The sequence below is a fragment of the Cetorhinus maximus genome, chromosome 19 (genome assembly GCF_964194155.1).
Source record: "Cetorhinus maximus chromosome 19, sCetMax3.hap1.1, whole genome shotgun sequence".
Lineage (NCBI taxonomy): Eukaryota > Metazoa > Chordata > Chondrichthyes > Lamniformes > Cetorhinidae > Cetorhinus > Cetorhinus maximus.
This window is the reverse complement of record NC_135897.1, coordinates 94,288,699-94,295,768: the sequence shown is the minus strand read 5'-3', so window position 1 is coordinate 94,295,768 and position 7,070 is coordinate 94,288,699.

Below are 7,070 nucleotides of genomic sequence, written 5' to 3'. Positions count from 1 at the left end.
GTAGCTCTGTTAATCGAGGTTGGATTCATTACAGTCATGAGAACTAAGCTCGGTTTGCAGGATTAACATGTAGGGTGGAGTATGGGTGGCGATTAGAAACAGCAAAGGAAAGAAGGCACCGGTGATTGTGGTTTCCAGGCCCCCTGATGGAAGGTACACTCTATGACAGACCTAGTAGCATGAAATAGTGGGGTGCATTTAAAAAAGCTTCTTTCTTTAATTCTTACATGGGATGTGGGTGTTTCTGTTAAAGTCTGCATTTGTCGCCCATCCCGATTTGCCCTTGAACTGGGTAGCTTCCCAGGCCATGTCAGTGAGAAAGAATAGCAGATTTTTGTTTCCTAAACGACATTAGTGAAGCATATCAGTTTTTTTACAACAATAAACGATAGTTATTGTAGCCACCATCACTGAGGCGAGCTTTATATTTCAGATTTATTGATTGAATTTATATTCCACCAGCTGCTGTGGTGATATTTGAACACATATCTGCAGGACATTAGACAGCTCATCTGGATGCCTGTTCTAGTAACATCAGCATTATGTAGGCATCTGCCCGAAATGACCTGAACTTCAACATTCATAGGCGATTTTAATCTTCAAATAGATCGGGGGAATTAAATAGGCAAAGGTAGCTTGGAGGATGAGTTCATGGAGTATATTGCGGATAACATCTTCGAACATCTCATTCTGAAAACTACGAGGAAACAAGTTATTTTTGCACTAACAATGTGGAATCAGACAGAAATAATAAATGACTTCATAATAACGGATTTTGTAGTTATGAGTGATCAAAACGTGCCACAATTTCGTATTTGGTTTAAGCGTGAAAACATGAGTCTGAAACTAATGTGTTAAAGGTAATTCCAAGGGTAGGGAGACAAACTTGGCTAAAGTGAGATTGGAGAATAGGTTAACATTATGATGCAAGGGAAGCAGTGGCAGGCATTTGAGGAGATATTTCATTAGCCCCAACATAAATACATTTAATTTAGAAACAAAGACTACAAGGAGGATGCAACATCTTTTGCTAACTTAGGGAGTTAAAAATGGTATCAAATTGAAAAAAAAAGTGCAATTCGGCATATTTTAGTAGTAGCTCAGAAGTTTGGTTAAATATCGCACACCAGTACTCAGATGGCAAGGATGACAGAAAATATAATAATGAGTGAGAGATTGGAATATGAGAGAAAACTAACAAGAATGTAGCAGCAGGGCATTTAGGATGTCACAGTACAATCAGCCAAAGTCAACTTGATTTAAATAAAATGAAAGTGTGTTTGACAATTGTATCATAATTTGATGAGGATGTAACAAGCAGCGTTGATAAAGGGCAAGCAGTAAATGCAATGCAATTAGATTTCCAAGAGGTGTTTGAGAAGCTGCCACATAAAAGGTTACGTCAAAACATAATAGCTCATGACGTTGGGTGTGATATATTAAATTGGAAAGTAGATTGGAAAGCTAATGGGAAACAGAGAGACGTGCTAAAGGGGCCATTTTTAAGTTGGCAAACTGCCCCTAATGGAGCTCCACAGGGATCAGTGTTGGGCTACGGCTATTTACCTATGTTAATGACTTTGGTGAAGGGATCAACGGTATATATCCAAATTTGTTGGTGATACGAATATATGTAAGAAAGCAAACTGGGAGGAGGATAAAAAAATCTGCAAAGAAATGTGCGGATAATTATGTGAGGGAGCAAAACAATGGCAGGTGGAGGGCAATGTGGGGAAATGTAATGTACTCCACTTTGCAGGAAGAATATAAAGAGGAATATTTTTTTAAAATGGAGATACACTGCAGTTCAAAATATTTCAGCACATAACGATCTGGATGTCATTGGACGTCAATTACAAAATGTTACCATACAGGTATATCAAGCAAATAGAAAGGCTAATGGAATGCCCGCCCGTTTGCAATGCATTAAGTATTTCTACAGCTCTACAAGGTATTTGTGAGATGGCAGCTGACGTGTTGTGAACAGCTTTGATCTACTTACTTAAGGAATACACTAGCATGCAGGCAGTTAAGAGAAGTTTCACTATGCTGATTCCTAGGATGAAGGGGTTGTCTTCTTGGGAAATGTTGAGCAGGAGGAACTCCTTGGTCTTTAGAAGAATGATAGGCGTTCTTATTGAAACGTATAAAATTCTGAAGAGGGTTAACAATGTACATGAAGAAAAAATATTTCCCGCCATTGGCTAACCTGTAACAAGGGGCACAATTGTAAAATAAGGGTCTCCCATTTAAATGGAGACGAGGAATTTGTTCTCTCCGAGGATCGTTAGACTTTGGAATTCTCTTCCACAGAGAACACTGGCGGCTGGTTCATTGATTACTTTCAAGGCTGAGTCAGACAGATTATGAGTGACAAGGGAGCCAGGTTTTGGGGGAAATGCTGAAAAGTGGAGTTAAGGACAAAACGAGATTAACCATGAACTTATCAAAAGGTGGAATGGGCTCAAATGACCGAATGCTACGCTTCTGCTACTATTATTTATAATTTTAGGGTGGTTTGAGGTAATGGACGTCATTGGCAATTTCCGTCTCAGGTGACCTTTTTGGTGAGGGAAGATGGAGTGGGGGCGTAACACAACAGCCTGTAGACGAGCACCCAGCAGCAAGCTGAGATATGAGGCATCCAGGATGGTTACAGTCCCTCCTTCCTTGCCTGGGCGTGGATGTAGCCAGGGGCCCCTTGTAGAATAGCTCCTCTTTTTCTCTTCAGGACAGCAGCGATGTACAGGCTGCTTTTACAAATTCCTATTTTTAAGCAATGTTACTGATAAGGAACCACCATGTTGCAACACTCATTCATTTACTAAACATTTATTGTATGCCTCTGGTTTCCTCTCCAGTTTGATTAGTCTGCCCGACACCCTTACAACGACACGAAACCTGTCTCATAGCAATTATACAATGATAGAATGGTTATAGGCCAGAAGGAGGGCATTCATGCCCTTGTATCTGCTCAGGCCTTCTGCAGGAGCAATGCATTTAGTTCCACTTCGCGGTTGCCTCCCGTAGCCCTGCTTTTCTCTTTTCAGATAATGCGAAAATACCCTTTAGAATGCCTCAAATGAACCCACCTCCGCCACACCCTCAGGCAGTGTATTGCAAATCCTGATCAAGCCCTGCAGAGAAATATTTTTCCTCATTTTGCCATTTCATCCTTTGCCATTGTAATCTGTTCCTTCTTTCTCCTTCCACTAGTGAGAACAACGTCTCATAATATACTCTGCCCGATCTATCATGATTCTGAACAACTATACCAATCTCATCCCAACCTTCTCTTCTGCAAGTGGGACAATCCAAGTTTTTGCAATTATTCTCCGTAACTTAAGTTCCTCATCCGTGGAACAATTCTCGTGAATCTTCTCTGCATCCTTTCTAATGTTTTCACATCCTTCCTAAAGGGTGGTCCCCAGAATTTGATGCAGTGTTACAGTTGAGTCCCAACCAGGTTTTATGCAGGTTTATCGTATTGTTCTTGCTTTTATACTCTATGGCCGTATTTATAACCCCACGGATGCTGAATGGTTTAGTAACCGCTCTCCCAATCTGCATTAGGGTAACTCACATAAAACCCCAGGTTTCTCTGTTCGTTCCCCAACTTTAGAATTGTACCATTTTTCCTTGATTTTTCTGCATTTTTCCTACCCACATGAATCACTTCACACTCCTCTCTGTAAATTTTATCTACCACTTGTCGGCCCATTCCACCAATCTATGTCTTTTAAGGTTTACACTATCGTCTTTACAGTTAACAATGCTGTCAAGTTTTGTGTCATCTGAAAATGTTCACATTGTGCCATACATCAAGGCCTAGGTCATCAGCATATATCAGGACGAACCGGGGTGGTAACTTCGAACCCTGGGACACTCCAGTAGAAACCTCTTCCAAGTTGAAAAAAAAAAATCCCTGCTACACTCGGTTGCCTTTCATTCTGCCTATTTCGCATCCAGGTTGCTGCTGTACTATTTGCTCCATGAACATAAGCTTTATTCAGAAGCCTGTTGTGCAACAATTTATCAAATGACCTTTAGAATTCCATATACACCACTTTAACAGCATTAACCTCATCAATCCTCTATATCCCCTCGCCAAACAAAGAATCAAATTATTAATACTGATGTGCCCTTATCAATCTTGATGGCTCTCCTTAATTAATGCACAATTGCCCAAATGAGTATTATTTGTGTCCCGAGTTATCGGTTCGAAAAGGGCCCTCACCATTGAGGTTAGACTAACTGGCGAACAGATGCTGGGCTTATCTTTACTCGCCATTTTATTTTATGAAACATGCAGCATTTGCAATTTTCCAGTCCTCTGGTACCACTTCTGAGTTCAAGGAGGATTGGGAAATTACCGCCAGTGCTTCGGTAAATTCCATTTTTTCTGTTCTCAGTATACTTGGATACGTCTATTCCAGGAAAGATGGAGGAGGAAGTAAAGGGGGAGAAAGGGCTTTGTTGATTTTAGAATGCATCACAGAGCAGGGTAAAAAGGATGTGCTCAAGGGATAAATGACTGAACTTATTTGGCCAAGGCTCAGGAACAAAAACATTGCTCAGGGTAGTCTATGGGTCACGCTAGCGGGAAAGATATAGAAGAATAAATGTTCAACGAAATTACAGATATCAAGTAGTATAGAGTGAGAAAATGGGCTCTTTAATTATCCGAAAATACACTAGGACATTAGTAGTGAAAAGGGCAGAGAGATGAAAACTTTCCTGGACAGTGTTCAGGAGAATCTTCTCCAGCAGTATGTTTCCAGTTCATCAAGAAAGGAGCCATTGCTCGGGATTGGGGAAATGTGAATTTGTCCACTTTGGCAGGAAGAATATCAAAACAACATATAACCTGAATAGTGAGAGTTTGCAGGACTCTATGGTGCAGAGACATGTGGGTGCCCTGCCGCACGAATCACAGAAAGTTAGGATGCAGGTGTAGCAACTATTTAGGAAGAAGAATGGATTTTTGGGACAAAAACAGAAATACCTGGAAAAACTCAGCAGGTCTGGCAGCATTGGCGGAGAAGAGCAAAGTTGACGTTTCGAGTCCTCATGACCCTTCAACAGAACTAAGTAGAAATAGGAAATGGGTGATATATAAGCTAGGTTGAAGGGGATGGGGGTGGGGGGGCGGTGGTGGGGGGGTGAAAGAAGGGGGCTGGCTGTTGTTGGGACAAGCAAGCAGTGATAGGAGGAGATAACCAAATGATGTGACAGACAAAAGTACAAAGAGGTGTTGAAGGTGGTGATATTATCAAAAAGAATGTGCTAATTAAGAATGGAGAGCAGGACAAGCAAGGTAGATCAAATGGGGGTGGGGTGAAATAAACGATGGGTGGAATACATTTAAAAATAATGGAATTAGGTGGGAAAAGAAAAATCTATATAAATTATTGGAAAAACCAAAAGAGAGGGGGAAGAAACGGAAAGGGGGTGGGGATGGAGGAGGAAGTTCAAGATCTAAAGTTGTTGAACCTAATATTCAGTCCGGAAAGCTGTAAAGTGCCTAGTCAGAAGATGAGGTGCTGTTCCTCTAGTTTGCGTTGAGCTTCACTTGAACAATGCAGCAAGCCAAGGACAGATATGTGGGCAAGAGAGCAGGGTGGAGTGTTAAAATGGCAAGCAAAAGGGAGGTCTGGGTAATGCTTGCGGACAGACTGAAGGTGTTCTGCAAAGCGGTCACCCAGTCTACGTTTGGTCTCTGGGGGAGCAACGAATGCAGTAGACTAATTTGGGCGAAATGCAAGTGAAATGCTGCTTCACTTGAAAGGAGCTTTTGGGCCCTTGGACGGTGAGGAGAGAGGAAGTGAAGGGGCAGGTGTTGCATATTTTGCGTGTGCATGGGGAGGTGCCGTAGGTTGGGGTTGAGGAGTAGGGGGATGATGGAGAAGTAGACCAGGGTGTCACAAGGGAACGATCCCTATGGAATGCCACCGGTGGGGGTGGATGAAGGGAAGATGTCTTTGGTGGTGGCATCATGCTGGAGTTTGCGGAAATGGCGGAGGACCGCCACTCCTCCACCATTTCCGCCAACTCCAGCATGATGCCACCACCAAACACATCTTCCCTTCAGCCCCCTGGCGGCATTCCGTAGGGATCGTTCCCTCCGTGACACCCTGGTCCACTCCTCCTTTACCCCCTACTCCTCAACCCCCACCTACGGCACCTCCCCATGCAAGCACAAAATATGCAACACCTGCCCCTTCACTTCCTCTCTCCTCACCGTCCAAGGGCCCAAAAACTCCTTTCAAGTGAGGCAGCAGTTCACTTCCATTTCCCACAACTTATTCTACTGCATTTGTTAATCCCAATGAAGTTTCCTCTACATTGGAGAGACCAAACGGAGACTGGGTGACCGCTTTGCAGAACACCTTCGGTTTGTCCGCAAGCATCACCCAGACCTCCCTGTCGCTTGCCATTTTAACACTCCACCCTGCTTTCTTGCCCACATGTCTGTCCTTGGCTTGCTGCATTGTTCCAGTGAAGCTTAACGCAAACTGAAGGAACAGCACCTCATCTTCTGACTAGGCGCTTTACAGCCTTCCAGACTGAATATTGAGTTCAAGGACATTAGATCTTGAACTTCCTCCTCCATCCCCACCCCCTTTCCGTTTCTTCCCCCTCCCTTTAGTTTCTTCCAATAATTTATATAGATTTTTCTTTTCCCACCTATTTCCATTATTTTTAAATGTATTCCACCCATCGTTTATTTCACCCCACTCCCACTAGAGCTAGCTTGCTTGTCCTGCTCTCCACTCTTAATTAGCACATTATTTTAGATAATATCACCACCTTCAACACCTCTTTGTACTTCTGTCTGTGACATCTTTTGGTTATCTCCTCCTATAACTGCTTCTTGCTATCCCTTCTTCTCTCTCCCCCACCCCCCCCCCCCCCCCCCCCCCCACCACACTTAAACCAGCTTATATTTCATCCCTTTCCTATTTCTACTTAGTTCTGTTGGAGGGTCATGAGGACTCGAAACGTCAACCTTGCTCTTCTCCGCCGATGGTGCCAGACCTGCTGAGTTTTTCCAGGTATTTCTGGTTTTG